Source organism: Lissotriton helveticus, chromosome 1_2, assembly GCF_964261635.1.
Source record: "Lissotriton helveticus chromosome 1_2, aLisHel1.1, whole genome shotgun sequence".
In the NCBI taxonomy this organism is placed as follows: domain Eukaryota; kingdom Metazoa; phylum Chordata; class Amphibia; order Caudata; family Salamandridae; genus Lissotriton; species Lissotriton helveticus.
In genome coordinates, this window is record NC_136058.1 from 412,497,983 (window position 1) to 412,515,933 (window position 17,951).

At 49.4% G+C, this 17,951-nt stretch overlaps 1 long non-coding RNA gene across 3 annotated transcripts in view; it reads left to right on the plus strand.

Moving 5' to 3' along the window:
* Positions 1-17,951, plus strand: part of LOC144806874 (uncharacterized) — a 70,386-nt gene that overhangs the window by 16,342 nt on the left and 36,093 nt on the right. For 2 of the 3 annotated variants that reach the window (XR_013606070.1, XR_013606064.1), the window contains exon 5: positions 14,072-14,694. This is a non-coding gene — a long non-coding RNA (uncharacterized LOC144806874). Of the gene's footprint in view, positions 1-14,071; positions 14,695-17,951 lie in introns of those variants that run through there. The other variant, XR_013606076.1, reaches the window with a different exon arrangement.

Consider the following 17,951-nt stretch of genomic DNA (forward strand, 5'->3'; position numbering starts at 1 on the left):
AGGAAAGTGTGCAGATGGACATCACTAAATAAAAGGGTTCTGAGCCCTAATAGAATCATGTAACTTTGCAGGCATATTAAGGCGAACAGTCACATCAAATTAATATAAGAATATTGTAATTTGGTAATGTAATATATCAATGCAGGTTGTGACAGTGATGTGTATGATGTGTAAACAATGTCGGTATTAAAGAAACCAGTATATCCAGTTATGCTTTCTCAATTCCTTCTTCCTAGAGCCCACCACTGCTGCTAGCCAGCGGTACTCAGCGGTGCCTCCTGTGACCTGGAATCCTGCACTTAATCAATACCAAAAGTTGTCAATGCTTCTAGCCAACTCTGGTCACTGGTGCCACTCGCACCCCCACCACCCTTGGGCCTGTTATTCTTTTAGCCAGCTCCAGTCAGTAGTGGCCCCTTGGACCTGTATGTAAGCCTACTAGCCAGCTCCTGTTAGTACTGGCCCCTGGGACCTGTTATCATTCTAGCCAACTTGAGTCATTAGTAGCACCTTGGGACTAGTGATCAAACTAACCAGCTTCAGTCAGTATTGGCCCCCTGAGACCTATTATCCTGCTAAGTAACTCCAGTCAGTGGTGACCCCTGTACCTTTAATCCTGCAAATATTCAAAACCAGAGGTTAACTCTACTGCCAACCAGTTCCAGTCAATATTGACATGCATTGTTACCCTGCCTGTAATGAATAACAGAGGCCAGCGTTGTTGCTAGCCAGCTCCAGTCACTAGTGGCCCGTCACATATTATCCTCAATAGGATCAATGCCCAAGGCCTGTGCAGCTGCTAACCTGCTCTAGTCAGTAGTGACCTCCCAGACCTGTTATTCTGCATATAATCAGCAAGGCTTCGGCCCTAATAACACTCATCCCACATCCTGATGGTATATTAGCGATGTAATTTATTTACTTACATCATACGGTAGGTACCGCACTATATCACACGATCCCAAAAACAAAGAAAATCAAAATTTGCCTAACCATTCAGCACTCCACCTTGTCAAAAATAACCAAATCACACCAAGCACCATCACATGGCACACTCAGCCACAACATGACAAGATACCACGGCAGGGATTTGGGGCCATTAATCCTCTGTTCGAGGCATGTATGCTGTAGATGCACATGCTTTGCATAATCCTGCCATCTTGTGTTGGGTCCGGATGTTTGCAAGGTGTTTCATTATTACCCCTATATTTATATTCCGGCGTAAAAATTACCTGCACCACTTAACAAATCTCTATTCGTTTCATCCCCTCTAAAACTCTCTCTCTTTGCTCTATTTGTTTCCAATTGTGATTGCTTATTTTCCACCTGTTTATTACTTTCCTCCACTTGCAGCATTTCTAAGGACTGAATTTTCCCATTCTCTATAATTTGTATACTATCAGCTTGATTGTTTAGGCATTTATTTTTCATAACTGCTTGTACTTCCGATAGATCCTTATTAAATAGAGGGTAAAAGGGTTTTGTTGGAGACATTTGTTAACCCTCACCTTCACAATATGATATTTGGTCATGGTTATTTCCAGTGTTCAATCTCACTATCTGATGCATTTGTATTTTTTATACTTTTAGAAGCTTTATTTCTTGCTTTCCGTTGTTTTTTCCTCTGTCTTTTTGATAGATGAACGTCCGGAGCTGCGTCTGTCAATGTTGATTGTGTCGAGCATAGCTTTATCACTTCTTGATCTTTTTTTTATCATCTATTTTTTCTTTAACAACAACAGTATTGTCTTTACATTTTATTGTACCTTTAGAGGGGCAGTCGGTCTTGATGGTTTGAATTCCCACATTAGGAAACTTCACTTTTACATCGTCCATTATTGTTTTTTAAATATCCAGAATGGTAGCCAGTTTAATTAGTGGGGCACAACTACACTCTGCAAACGTAGATATTGGCTGAGATTGTGCCCTTACTATTAGATTATTTTGCCTTATTATCTTCTGCTCAATTCCGGTAACAGAGGATGCCGCAGCGCTCAAGAGATCTATTTGGACCTCCTTTTTGTTGGACTGATATGTTAAAGCTTCCAGAGTTAATTGCGAGGTTTTGAAGAATAAATCCCAAATTACTCCCGCGTTCCCACTTCCTGGTACCTGGGCTATGGTGTTGCCCATTTATGAATGATAGGTCCTTATACTTCTCTTTTTGTGGTCCTTGAAAATCATGTCCCTCGTCACAAGAATGAATGAATTGTGGACTACTATTCAAAACTTCTTTTTGATACGGAGTACTCCAACGCTGCAGAGTTTCTGGGTTGCTGTTGTATTCGTCCTAATTAATTTGAGATCCGTTATTTTGATTATATTTCGTCTGGTCCTGTTTTTTAACTGAATTTATTTTAGACGGAGTAAGATCCGATTTCAGTGGGGTATTGGCTTCCCTTATGATTTTCACCCGACCATTTAGTTCATTTGGAGCTTCTTGCTCTGGTTGATTTATTTGGCCCAAATTAGATGGTTCCCCTATACCGTTAGCTTTTCTGATTTTTACTTGCACTTCTATTGGCATTGGCTGCCTAAGTTGGTAGTAATTGCTGAGTATCTCCCATTGTTAAATTTGTGCATTTTGCGTCCTCTTATTGTGAACGACCAGTAAGTGGAATATTTAACATCTCTAGGTCCGTTATTTGACCCCAATGGTTGACTTGGTCCTTAGTTGAATTTGACATTCGTTCGACTTCAGCTTCAGACTCAGTGTGTCCTCGTTCACTTACTCCTTGCTTAGGGGATATAATATTTGTTCTACTCAGTGCTTTAGTTGGAAATTGAAGATCACATGGATTAGTTAGCATAGCAACGGTTGGATCTTTCATAAAAATCAAACTTTGACGGCGACTTTCTCAATTTCCCAAAATGTATGGACCTTAGATTATTTAAAGGAGAGTATGTCACCTGCCTGTTTTATTTTAAACGTATCTAATATCAGTGTTTGTTGTATTTTTCTTTTACTTTTGATAGGAGGGAAAGGTGGCCGCTCCTTTCCTTACCTCATAATACACCCTCTAAGGTGAAGAAGTCTTGCTTCTTTCAGAAAATCAAACGGGCCAGTGACAAGACCAACGGGTGCCTTTAATAGGACAAAAACACCTCCAAACACCTCCAAGGGAAAACACCCCCAAAGCACACCTCAGTACTGAATCCGTTGGTACTGCTGGTAACTTATTAAATAAATTAATTAATTAATCGATTGATTAATATCCGGGTTCCGGGTAGGGCTTTCTGTAGTCTAGGCATGCAGAGTAATTCAGGGGTCGAGGGGTGCTTCAACAGGGTCAAAGTCTATTGTCACTTTCCCCTTTGCATAATTCTCAGATTTTTTAGTACAAACTTATTACAGACTCCAAAGGCTCAGCGACTTACTGACCGATCAACCTTAACTACTCGCCACACGCCACACACCTTGCCACTTTTCACTCACCACTCACTGTTCATTGCTTGTTCTTTGCTATTCATCGCTGTCAAGAGTACAAGGGAGAATGCTGGTAATCCTTCGGGAGCAAGAGCGGGATCCAGAGCCAGCCACACTACAGACGGCAGATGTAGGCACTTCCCTCCACTCCTCAGCTCAGCTCTGCTCAATGCTTGGTATATACGTAAAACCAGGCGACAGGCCAAGGCTCTTCTGTGCTCCTCTGTGCTCCTCTGTGCCCGGCAGCAGCCGGCTCACCAGCAGCACCGCAGGCCAATGCTCCTTTGACCCCTGCAGCGGCCACCGCACCAGCAGTGCCTTAGCACTTCGATGCCGGCAGTGGCCGTTCCTGCCCTCGCAGCAAATCCATAGTACTTAAAGCGCCCGTATAACAGGACGCGGTGAAGCGGGAGAAACCTGCGGGAGCGGGAACCGGTCACAAAACAAACCCAGGCAGTCATCCCAGGCTCCGCTCTGCTTGCTCATGAACTCCGGTTCGGCCCCCTCGGCTCTACTCGATACGCTCTGCACTCAAAGCCGAATCACAGGACGACGACGACTGTGAACACCAACAAAGGGAAGAATTGTGTGTTCCCCTAGTTTTTTTTTTTTTTTACTTTATTTTTTCAGCAAGATGAACAACATAATCCCCCCCAAAATTGGCATCGTTAGAAAGAAAATACAGGTGTACACAGTTCATTGTCCCAGTATGGCTCCAGCAGGTGCAGATATAACAGTAGATACAAGAGCCAAATCCTCGGGATGCAAAGCAATCATAGAAACTGACATTAAGAAAACTTGTGCGTAGTCATCAGGGCATTACCCCAACACCAGCTCTCCCTCCCCACCTCCAGCCTCCCCGTCCTCAGGCCTGACTCCTCAGGGGAGAACAATTCAGCACTGGTTGCATCGGAATCGCTGCCAACTGACCCCACAGCGCACATCATACGCCGGCGAGCAAGTCCTCCTGCAGCCGCTCATCCTTACGCGTACGCTGCATGTGTGTCTCCTCAGCCAATGTCCATTCCCCAACATCCCGAAGCCACAATGACATGTCCAGTGCCCTCTGTCCCATCCAGGTAATAGCCACTCGTCTCCTAGCCAGCACCAAGAGCAGCTGCAACATTTTGTATGATAGGTTCCTCTTCCTAGGTTTAGGGACCAGGGCCAGCAAGCAGTGAAGCGGGGTCAGGTCAATACGCAGGCTCGTGATCTTCCGGATGTGGACTACCACTGCCTTCCAGAAGTCTCCGACCAGCGGGAACTCCCAAGCCAGATGGAGAAATCCGTCTCTGACTATACCGCATCTAGGACAGGCATCCAATTTATCCGCGGCGATGCGGTGTAAAGCAACTGGGGTCATGTAAGTGCGATGTACAAAATTGAAATGGATCGGTTTGAAACGTGCATTACACGACACCTTCCTGGTAAGTGTCCCTATTCGTTTACAATGTCCCGGGTCCAAGGCGACCCCTAGATCCGCTTCCCATGCCGCCCAAGACGGGGATATCGGGGGGGCCGAATCACATCTCATAGCCGTATATAACAGCGTTATCAGTCGCCATCCCCTGACAATAGGATATTCAAAGTAGGGGACACCTGGGGCGCCTCCGGATATTGTGGCCAGGTCACCCTCGCCATGTCCTGCAGGCCGCTATAATGGAGATATGTAGGAGAGTAGGGTCTGCTATCCTATGGTCACCCCAAATTTTTGCTTTTTGCTTCACTGGTTTTCGACTACTGAGGCTGTGGGCCTGCTAATCAGACCCCCAGCCTGCTGTTCTCTCACTAAATTAATGACACATGTGCTATAGGCACATATCAATTGGAAATGGACTCCTTGTCAGCCCCTGTAGAATGCACTATAAGTGCCCAGGGTATAGGGGCCACCAAGGCCTACCAGGGGCTGCAGCATATCTTTTGCCACCCCTGGCTGGTTCTTAAATTGACACAACTGGCTGATCACTCAGCTGGGGTAAGGTGGTGTAACCACCCCTTGCTTAGGTATAGTATATCTATATCTAAACCTATATCTGGACACATGTAAACCTGTGAGCCACTCCTATAGTAGGCCTCATCAATCCTGGAGGCTGAGTGCGTGGTTTTATGTGAGATGGAGCTCTAGCATGAGCTGAGCCTGTCTGCAGCTGTCGGGAACAAATCCCTAAGCTGTTTCAGGATAATGCCATACCATATACTATTAAGTGCCTTATAATCCTCGCGGTTATTTAGCAACTTTGGTTTGGCTTTATCAAAACATGTCGTGTAAGGTGTCATACGATTTGGAATACCATCCCCTCGCCAGTTCTGGCGACGGGGATGGCATTCCACCCCTCTAGAGGGGTAAGACATGTTACTTTGCTTTAATGCGGTTAATTTCTCCAAAGACCTTAAGATCCACAAAATGGATGCCTCTGCCACAGACAAATGTCTGGACCCCTGCAGTTGACCGAAACTCAGCAGATGGGGCCTGGACAAAGGGTTTCCTGTCACAGGAGGGTGTCACCACCCTCCAGACAGGAGATAGTGTATTGTAGCAGGGAGGTTTGAAAGAAACCAGACACTGCCTGGGGCGCACAAGGCTGCCCCTTGCATAATCCGGCCAAACCGGTTCTGGGGCACTCCAGCCCTCGTGCCAGGGCGGCCTGGATCAAAGGAAGGGGGTGTATCCACCCACTTCCTGGGTCCCACCCATAGGAGGGGACCTAGCAGGTAATCACGCCCCCCAGATTGGAATAAGAGTGGGAGCAGTGCCAATGCACATCAGATTTCCTGGAAGAAACATTTGAAACGCAATTCTGGACCCTTCGCCCTCCATCTCATCGTGGAAGCCCGAAGAATCTCCCTTGTGGTCAAGGAGTGACCACCCTGCAGCAGCAGGCACCATCCAGCCCTCGACGTCTACTTTGTTGCAGTTCCCGCCGGAACTCGAGCGACTGAGATCGACGAGATTAAGCTTGCCTGCCTTCCAACAGCCCGATCCACAGTCCCTGCAGAGCTGAGACCCGTGGAGGCGACCGGAAGCGTGGGGCACGCCATCTTGAATTGACCACGAGACGCTGACCGTGCAGCCCACGAGTGACCCTCGAAGCTGTGCACCGGGGTTTGAGAAGCCCCCACCCTGAGCTGCTCCTGAGCCGAAGTTCAGCCCTCCACACTCGACGAGTGCTGCGTGGGGCCCTTTGGCTCTATTTGGCTCAACGCGTTGGCCCGGTCATTTGCCAGCTGGCTAGTGGTCCCTGTGCCAACGAAACTACAAAGAAGACTCGTGAATCTAGTTGCTCCAGATCCACACCAGCTCCCCTGAAAAGGAGCCCCGACTCTGACCTTCCTGGTCCGAGTGAGAAGCAATCTTCCGATCCCGCGTGGATTGCTCTTGCCAAGGCTTGTTTGCTCCAAACTTGAAGCCGACTGCACCGACGGTGAGAGCCTGCGTGGGACAGATCGTGACCTGCTCCTGGACATCGCAGATGCCCCAGAGCCCACGTGACAGCGGAGAGAAGCTCCTCGACGACCACCTGATTGCGCCCGACATTGCCTGGTTCCGTCCTGGTTCCACCCTGGTCACTGCTGAGTGACCCAGACTCTGTCCCCTCTGCTTTCAGGTACTCTACAACTTGAGTCCACCCTTGGACTCCACCGGACACTTCATCTTTTACCCGCCTGCAGCCCTTTCAGCTTCAAGCACCAAGAGCCTGCGTGTCAAAACCCGACGCCACTTCGACCCTGTGCACCCACTTCCTGTGGGTGAGGTAACTTTGCTCCGCCGGTGTTCCCACACTGGTGCACACCTCTAGGGTCTGTGTGTTAAGTTTTGTTCCTCTAGGTTCAGCGGAAGTGTCCTTAAACTTTAACTCTATGACTTTTACGCACCATTGGTTAACATTGGTGCATGCGTGCGCTTCCCGCACATCTCCCGAATCCCGAGGGCCAATCCCGACTTCAGCATTGCTTGTCCCGACTGCTCCCAGCGATTCCCTAGGCCCTAGGCCTAACCACTGTTCGAGTGGCCTCTCTTATACCACTTGTTTAGTATATGGTTTGAGTGGCCACCCGCCCTCATCCATAATTGTGCAACTTGTATGTTTAAACAGTGCTTTTGATTTAACGCTTGTGCCCCTTTATTCATAAAGAATACTGGGGATTGTTTTTAGTAATAAACACATATATTTTTATAATATATACTTGTGTCCTACAAGATACTGTCCCCCCGTGAGCCCAAAGGCCTCCGTAGCCCTCTCCAGGGTCACGAAAGAGTCGTCCGAGGACAGGTCTGCCAAAGTCTCACAGCCGCCCTCACGTCATTCCCGTAATGACATGTGTTCCTCCATCAGCGTCACCGGTGCCAATATCCACACCGGTAGCTCCCTATGAAATGGGGCCCGCCTCAACACCCTCTCCACAGCTCGCTGCCAAAGTCCCGCAGTGTGTCGAACAACATACGGCAGGGATTCATCCGCTCCTCTACCCCGCATCAGAGCCACCTGTAGCATCCTCTCATCCGCTCTACCCGCCAGGAGTCGCAACTCCCAGTTGTCTGTACCCGCGAACCAGCGCGTGGCTGGCAGAAGTTGGGTCGCATAATAGTATAGGTCGGACCTCGGGGCCTCTAGACCCCCCTCTTCCCAGCGTCTGACAGCCGTGCGTAATGCAACCCTGCTGCGCCTGCCCACCCAAAGCAAGGAGGTGAGCAGCGTATTAAGTTTGTTGAGTATACGAGGGGGGAGAGGGCAGAGGGTATTCTGCAGGATATACAACACTCTTGGCAACATCATCATCTTCGAGACGGCCAACCTTCCCATGAGAGAGAGTGGGAGCATATTCCAAAAGGACACGGACTGCTGTAGGGAACTGAGCACTCGGTCGGCGTTCCGGGCCAGCAACTGCTCATCGGACACGGCCACTTGGATTCCCAGGTATCGGAAGGCCTCCAGTTCCCACCTCAGTCCCAGGTACGGAAAACCCACTCTAGGGTCCTCATCACAGCCCGCAAGGGGGAAGATCAAGGACTTCTCAGGATTAAGGCGCAGCCCAGAAGCTGCACCAAAACGATCCAAGTGCCGTAACAGGAGCAGCAGCGACTCCCGGGGGGAGGTCAGTTAGAACAGCGCGTCATCGGCGTACAGCGAGACCAAGTGCACAGTATCCCCCACTTGTATCCCCCAGGGGGCCATCTCCGCTCGGAGCGACACCGCCAGGGGCTCAATCGCCAGTGCGAATAGGAGTGGCGCCAGGGGGCACCCCTGACGGGTGCCCCTGCCCAGTTGCCACTCCTCCGATCGGGCCGCCCCGAGTCTGACCCTGGCCGTAGGCGCACTGTAGAGAATCCGGATCCAGGCGCAGAAGAAGGGCCCCACCCCAGCCATCCGAAGCACCTCCAAAAGGTACCCCCAGCTGACAGTATCAAAGACTTTAGCCAGGTCTATCGACACCAGGACCTGAGGATCCTCCCTATCTCGCACTTCATGGAGAACGTGGTTTAAGCGCCGAAGGTTCATGGCGGCGTTGCGGCCCGGGATGAACCCACATTGATCTTGATGGACTAAGCGCGCCATATGTGGCGCCAGCCGGGTGGCTAAAATCTTAGTGAGGATTTTTGCATCAGTGTTGATTAGAGTGATAGGCCGGTAGGCCGCGGGATCACAGCCATCCCCTACCGGCTTCAGAAGCATGCAGACCTCACCCTGTTGCATGGTGGGTGGGAGTGTGCCACGCTCCTGTGCCTCATGGTAAACCTGCAGGAGATGGGGAGCGAGGGTATCCGCAAACGCCTGATAGAACTCTGGTGGAAAACCATCTCCACCCGGCGTCTTAGCCGTCGGTAGGGCGGCCAACGCCACTCTGACTTCCTGAAGCGTCACGGCAACGTCCAGTTCCTCTGCATCCTCCCCAGAGAGGGTCTGGAGGGTCAAACCTCGAAGTTATGGCTGATACGATGCCTCCGTCACTAGGGGGTCCGCTGTATACACTGCCTGCAGATGAGTGTGAAGCACCGCGAGGAGGTCCGACTCCGAGTGTACCAGGTCCCCAGCGGGGTTTCTCAACGCCACTATCCGTGCAGGTGCCGATTCCCTCCGAAGAATCCAGGCCAACAGGCGGCCCGATTTGTCCCCTTCACGGTGGAGTTGCTGGCGATATCGGCCGAGAGTAAACCTATCCAGCCGGGTAAGGATATCATGAACGCCCTCACGGGCCGTCCGCTCAGAGTCCAGGTCCGAGCCATCCGGTTCCGATAAGGATTGACAGTGGCAGAGGCGCTCCTCAGCATACTTGAGCTCCCGAAGCAGCTGTCTCCGGACCCCATAAGTCAGGCCCATACATGCGCCCCGCACAACCGCCTTGAGAGCGTCCCATTTGGTCGCATAAGGCATGTTGCCATCTCCCCAGTTTAGGTCCAAGTAGGTACGTAGGATCGTCTCCACATGTTCCCTTCCTACCGGATCCTGCAGGAGATCCCCCGGCATCCTCCAGGTCAGCGGGCGGGAGGACTGGTCCACCCTTTGTACTACGCACGTTACAGGCGAATGATCAGACAAAAACCGAGCCTAATGGGTGACCGATAAGACAAGGGATGCACCGAGATTGGCAGCAAGGACTCTATCGAGCCTACTATGTGTATTGTGCGTGGGGGTGTAACAAGTGTATAGTTTCATTCCCGGATTACCGAGGCGCTACACATCAACAGCACCCAGGTTATCCATCACCTCCCGGAGACGCGCCGTCATCCGCGGTTTCGTACCCGCGCGGGGAGGATGCCTGTCCAGCAGCGGATCTAGTACACAATTAAAATCTCCAAACCAGAGGAGGGGGGCATCTAAATCTGAAACAATAAGCTCCTGTAAGTTGGAAAAGAAACTCGGGTCATCTACATTGGGTGCGTAGGAATTCAACAGCAGGAAATCCCTCCCATCCAGCTTCACCCGTAAAAGTATATATCTGCCCTCAATATCTGCCTCGGCAAACTGAACCGCCAGGGGAACCCCGGGTGCCACCCAGATCAGGATCCCCCTAGCATAGGTAGAGAAGGAGGAATGGAACATCTGACCCCTCCACTTCTTTGCCAGCTTAAGAGCACCCTCCTCATTCAGATGCGTTTCCTGCAAACACGTCACAGAGACTCCATGGCGGCAAAGAAAGGACAGTACCCTGTGTCTCTTAGTGCAGGTGCCCAGTCCACGCACGTTCCAAGTTAAAAATTTGTATCCCATAAGCACTGGCCATGCCCATCCGGGCAACCAAATATAGCATCTGCAAGCAGCCTCCCAGGGGCTCGAACAACGGTACACTCGATGCCAAAAACAGTTTCCCCCCATAACTCCCTCCAACCCCACAGTCCCCCCCAACCACTCAAACTCTGAAGAAATACCCCCCTCCCCCACCCACGAGCAGGAGTAGCGTAACCACAAAACATGCCACCCCGCCCTCCCCCTGCCAGTGCCAGGACGTACACAGCCACCCCATTCACCCCCCCACCACACACGCACTCAACCACAAACAACCCCCCCCTCAAGCCCCCTACCGAACCCAGCAAAGAGTAGTTGCACTCTCCCCGGTGCGACCAGTGCAGTGTAGGTCCCGTTCCATCGAGTAGCTCCTCCCCCCCCAACCCCCAACAGATCTCTCATATGGAAAAAGAAACAATGAAGGCCCTCCAAGGCAGATAGTCACCAAATGTCAAACGCTGCCGACAGCAGTTCTCAATCAGGAATGCGACCCAGGCACAGGCCAGTAGGTCAAACACATAGAACAGCCAGGAGCCACATCACCTCAGGATGAAACCGGTACCTGCAACAACTCAGTCCCTCCTGTTTCCGGGATCACAGGAGCAGTGAGGAGCGTGTTCTGTATCGTGTCTTGCAAGGTGTCAGGGACCAGGACCTCCTCTGGGTCCACCTGACTCGGGTCCCCCAACTCAGACTCACCAGGCAAAGGCACCAGAAGCATAGCACCGTCCTTGCCCACCGTAATCCTAGTTTCCTCCGGGTCAGCCGACCCAGATCCGCGCCTCCGTCTGCTACGGCGTCTCCGTGAAGGCCGTGTTCCCCAGGTCTCTCGGGGTCCCACCCGTTCCCCGGGCGGGAGGTCGTCGCCTCGGATTTCCAGCCACTCCCAAACCTCCGCCGGAGAGTCAAAAAAGTGCACCTTCCCTTGCGAGAGTACCTTGAGCTTTGCGGGATACAATAGCATATATTGCAGCTTCATCTCGCGCAGCTTCCTTTTCACCCCAAATAGGACTTCCTCTGCTCCTGGACTTGTTGCGTGTAGTCAGGGTAGATGGACACCCGGCTGTTCTCGATGGTGAGATCCGCTGTTTCCCGTGCCACCCGCAGAATACAATTGTGATCTCTATAGTTCAGGATTTTGGCGATCAAGGCTCGCGGGGGGGGGCGCACCGGGGCGCGGCGGCAGGACCAGAGCACGGTGCGCTCGCTCGATGACAAAGACGTTTGAGAGGCCCACCGGGCACAGCGTTGTACGGATCCATGTTTCCAGAAAGCGTTCAGCGTTCCCCGCCTCCAGCCGTTCTGGCACCCCAAGGACCCGTATGTTGCTTCGGCGGGCCCTTCCCTCTGCATCCTCAGCCCTTCGCTCCAGAGCCTGTGTCGCAGCTGTGAGGTGCGTGACTGTCTTTTTGAGAGTGGCCACCTCACCCTGCAGCTTCGCAATATTCCCCTCGGCATCAGTGACCTTATCAGCAACCTTACGAAGGTCAGTGCGCAGCAGGTTGATGTCTATGGAGACCGTCTCGATCTGCCTCTCTAGTGCAGGATGTGAGCCCTGTATGGCTTTCAACAAATCCGCCCGTGTTGGCTCCCCAGGATCTCCCACTCCCTCATCCTGGCCTGATTGGCGCGTAATCCGTTGGGAGGGCAGCCGCTGCGTAGTATATGGGGTGATGGTGTTGGGCTGCGTGACACGCGACATTCTGTCTTTACGCATGGCCAGTGCCAAGAGCGCTCACCAGCCACTCGGGGTGCCCCCTCAGGTTGTAACAGCACTGGGCACCCTCAGATCTGAAGTCCCAGGCGACACCCAGTCAATGGGTACAGGGATGCAGTGACGTAGGGCGACCCCCCCCAGGCACAAAGCGTCGACACCGCGTGAAATGGGTCAAGATCCAGGCCCCATCAGCCTCAGTCCGGTGAAGTGGACCCACACCACACACCAGTCCCCTTCGGTGCGCCGCCCCCCGGAACAGGCAAGTCAGTGTGGAGGGGGGATCAGGATATGGAACGCCACTCACCGGAGCGCCCTCCGGGCCCCCAATCCTCTCCCAGCAGGGCGTATATGGCCGCAGAGCAGCTCCACTCCCAGGGGTCTCAGACCCTCTCCAGCAGTCGGATCGGCGTGTTTGGACCTTCCAATGGCCGCCAGCCGCCAGCAGGGGAAAGTCGCCGCAACGGGGCAGGCCAGAGGACCACGAGCCAAGCCACCTCCGTCACGCACAGCCTCCGTCCTTCCGCCGGGCACCCAAAGGACTGGGTCGCTAGGGCCGACAGGGTCTCCTCACTGTCACTGCAGGCGTCTCCCACAGCCTCCACCTACTCCGCGATGCGGCGCCGGCGAGAAAGGCCTTCCGGTGCGGCCACCTCCGCGGGTGCCGGCCGATATGGCACTCCCGTGGCAGCAACCAGCAGGCTCTAGGGTCCGCCACAGCAGCCGTAGATGGCAGCAGGCTCCGGCACGGGTATGAAGGCGCCGGGCCCTCCGGGAGCCACAGGGGATTGGGTCCGCTCCACCTCAGTCACTCCCGCCTAGGCCTCAGACCCCGGCCTCTTGTAGTTAGAGGCCCGGGGCTCACCCACATCAGCTTGCGGTTCGGCTGTGCGCCCCGGCTTTCACCACCGCCACTCACAGGGGGGGTCACCAGTGGGAGGGGATCCTCCGACCACCGCCGCAACCGGTTCCGAGCACTTACAGGATATATAAGCAGGATTTATGGGTTCTCAGGCCGGGAGCTAGCGGAGCTCACGTCCTGCCGGCCATGCTGCTTGGCCACGCCCGTTTGTTCCCCTAGTTAGTAAAAAAAAAAAAAACAGCATAAGTCTTGGCTGCTTCTGCTGCACCCAGAGTCTTATGCGTCTTTGCAGTCTAATTTTTCTGTCTGGAAAGAAATTGTGTCCTGATTTTCTGCACCCAGTAAGTCCAGGTGCAGAAAAACCTAACCACTGATAATCAGGTGGAATAAAATGAACACATGAAAGTACGGCTTAATTTCATCGCCCTTGATTCATACTCTGGACCATAGTTGAGGGATAGGTCTAGGCATAGTCCTCGCAGCACACAATAGATTTGCTTGAGGCAGAGGCCAGAGCTCAAAAGTCAGAATACCAGATACAAGTAGGTGGTAACTCAGTGCAGGGGAAAATGCCTGTTGTCCGTGGAGGGGTCATTCCCTCCATTTTTTTTTTTTAATATCTGTTTGGTGCCAGTCCATATGACTTTAATTGCTGCCTTTGAGATTCTGTATTACAACTCCATGTATCCTTTGTAAGTTAATAAAATGTTGAAATTCTACAAATCCTCACTCCTACATCCAAGTACTCTCAACAGCTCAACATTTTCAAAATTCTGCATTGATTTGCTTGTAAAGTATATTTTTGGAAATGTACATGTATTAACTATTTCATTTTCATACTATAGATGATTGAAATTACGGACAAAGAAAGCAAGATTTAGCACAAGGCAACTGAATGTCGGTGCCATAAGAAGGATTACTTTGAAAATCTGAAGGACATCCAGCATTCTTTCGAAAATCTAGGTGTGGAAAGTACTATACCTGTAAGTGAAGTCTCTAATTTTGCATTTCATTAACCCAGAGCAAAGCCATATCTGTGCACACAGCATCAGAAATAATGTAGAAAGACCGCTTCAGCATCCTCATCTGAAATATTATCAGAAAGACAAATTGCCTCAGCATGGCAGAATAACATTCATCTAAGGCATCATGTAATTCTAGAGAGGAAGCACACACTGCATAAAAGAAAGTTACAACTAAAGGTTTCTTCTGGATACTATCAAAGAAAAGACGCTGAAAGAAGACTCCGAAGTTGACACGTTAACAACCAAAAGATTGGGAAATCACCTTTGTTCAACAACCGTTTTTAACCAGTTATGCAAGTTTAAGACTATCTGCCTCTGGATAGGACACCACGACCCACACTGCTCACTCTTGCGAAAACCTTAAAAATTCACCACTTTATTGTGTTAATGACCATCTCAGATTGTTTCCTTTTTTTGTGTACTGTTCTGTAATTATATGTAAATCGCCTCGACATTATCTGTTGTGCAGGAGTGAGATGTACAACTGTTAAGTATAAAAATGGATTAAAGGAGCACCGTTGCGCTATAGCTACTGTAAATAAATCCTCGTCTTCAGAACTATAAACCTTAACCTCACACCTAATATCGCATGGGTAAAAGGAACTGATGTTCTGCGACTAATGATCCACAATAGTACTGTGAACGTTCTAACGCCCAGTTACTGCCATTACATCAGTGCAAAAAGGTACTTATCAGTTTAATCATTAAATATCAGACTAACACCTTATTACTGCATTGCTAAGAACCTATACAAATAGATTTGAGAAAAACTTCAGTCACAAAATAAGTTGCTGCCGGATAGGCTATAACCTAAAGACTATTATCTGCTAGAAAAATTTCAACTGATGTTACAGGGATGCTTCCAGACATATTTTGCTCAATTGAAGTGTTAAGAAGATTACACACAATTTCTTTTAGAGATAAATGCTGAACATTTTCTAAACAAGCCCAACTCTAAAATCAGGTTCACTCTTACCGTGGCATATAGGCAAGAGAAAACTAAACATAGAGATACTAACTCTAGGAATCCACCTTATAAAAACACGGACTGTGAGAACAAATTCAGTGTTCAAACCCGCCTCATTCGAGGCAAAATAACCAAAGTTGGGGAAAAAAGTTATCTGTGCCAAAAAAGATACAGCCATTAATCTTATCTCACAGAATTTGACAGAATGCACACTGGGGAAAACCACTCTCAGTGCAAAGTATGCCAAAAAAGTTTCAGGCGTAAATCTTATCTCACTGAGCATATGAGAATCCACACTGGGGAAAACCACTCTCCCTGCAAAGTATGCCAAAAAAGTTTCAGCCGTAAATCTAAACTCACTGAACATATGAGAATCCACACTGGGGAAAAACCTTATCAGTGCTCTAAATGCCAGAATTGTTTCAGTGACAAAAACAGTCTCACTCGGCATAGAAAAACCCACATTCGTGATAAACCTTATCAGTGCACTGATTGCCAAAAATGTTTCATTGACAAAAACAGTCTCACTCAGCATAGAAGAACCCACATTAGGGATAAACCTTATCAGTGCTCAGAATGCCAGAAATGTTTCAGTTACAAAAGTAGACTCACTGAACATGCAAGAATCCACTCTGGGGAAAACCCTTATCAGTGCTCTGAATGCCCAAAACATTTCCACCGTAAATCACTTCTAACTGCACATTTGAGATTCCACACTGGGGAAAAACCTTATCAGTGCTCTGAATGCCAGGAAAGGTTTTGTAGCAAACAAAGTCTTTCTCGACATGCAATAACCCATTCTGTGGAACAACCTTATCAGTGCTCTGAATGCCAGAAATGTTTCAGTATAAAAAGTAGTCTCACACAGCATACAAAGATCCACGCTTGGGGAAAACGTTATCAGTGCTCTGAATGCCAGAAATGTTTCAGTCAAAAAGGCTGTCTCACTCGGCATACAAGAACCCACACTGGGGAAAAAGCTTATCAGTGCTCTGAATGCCAGAAATGTTTCAGTCAAAAAGGCTGTCTCACTCGGCATACAAGAACCCACACTGGGGAAAAACCTTATCAGTGCTCTGAATGCCAGAAATGTTTCAGTGAAAAAGGCTGTCTCACGCTGCATATAAAAACCCATACTGGGGAAAAACCTTATCAGTGCTCTGAATGCCAGAAATATTTCCGAGACAAAAGAAGTCTTTCTCGACATACAATAACCCACACTGGGGATAAACCTTATCAGTGCTCTGAATGCCAGAAATGTTTCAGTTACAAAAGTAGACTCACTGAACATGCAACAATCCACTCTGGGGAAAACCCTTATCAGTGCTCTGAATGCCCAAAACATTTCCACCGTAAATCACTTCTAGCTGCACATTTGAGATTCCACACTGGGGAAAAACCTTATCAGTGCTCTGAATGCCAGAAAACGTTGTGTAGCAAACAAAGTCTTTCTCGACATGCAATAACCCATTCTGTGGAACAACCTTATCAGTGCTCTGAATGCCAGAAATGTTTCAGTACAAAAAGTAGTCTCACACAGCATACAAAGATCCACGCTTGGGTAAAACGTTATCAGTGCTCTGAATGCCAGAAATGTTTCAGTCAAAAAGGCTGTCTCACTCGGCATACAAGAACCCACACTGGGGAAAAAGCTTATCAGTGCTCTGAATGCCAGAAATGTTTCAGTCAAAAAGGCTGTCTCATGCTGCATATAAAAACCCACACTGGGGATAAACCTTATCAGTGCTCTGAATGCCATAAATATTTCCGAGACAAAAGAAGTCTTTCTCGACATACAATAACCCACACTGGGGATAAACCTTATCAGTGCTCTGAATGCCAGAAATGTTTCAGTTACAAAATCAGTCTCACTCAGCATATAAGAGCCCACACTGGGGATAAACCTTATCAGTGCTCTGAATGCCAGAAATGTTTCAGTTACAAAAGCAGACTCACTGAACATGCAAGAATCCACTCTGGAGAAAACCCTTATCAGTGCTCTGAATGCCCAAAACATTTCCACCGTAAATCACTTCTAACTGCACATTTGAGATTCCACACTGGGGAAAAACCTTATCAATGCTCTGAACGCCAGAAAACGTTGTGTAGCAAACAAAGTCTTTCTCGACATGCAATAACCCATTCTGTGGAACAACCTTATCAGTGCTCTGAGTGCCAGAAATGTTTCAGTATAAAAAGTAGTCTCACACAGCATACAAAGATCCACGCTTGGGGAAAACGTTATCAGTGCTCTGAATGCCAGAAATGTTTCAGTCAAAAAGGCTGTCTCACTCGGCATACAAGAACCCACACTGGGGAAAAAGCTTATCAGTGCTCAGAATGCCAGAAATGTTTCAGTCAAAAAGGCTGTCTCACGCTGCATATAAAAACCCACACTGGGGAAAAACCTTATCAGTGCTCTGAATGCCAGAAATATTTCCGAGACAAAAGAAGTCTTTCTCAACATACAATAACCCACACTGGGGAAAAACCCTATCCATGCTCTGAATGTCAGAAATGTTTCAGAGACAAAATCAGTCTCACTCAGCATATAAGAACCCACACTGGGGAAAAACCTTATCAGTGCTCTGAATGCTCAAAAGATTTCAAACTTAAATCACTTCTAACTGCACATGTCAGATTCCACACTAGGGTAAAACGTTATCGGTGCTCTGAATGCCAGAAATGTTTCAGTGTAAAAAGCAGTTTCATTCAGCATACAAGAACCCACAC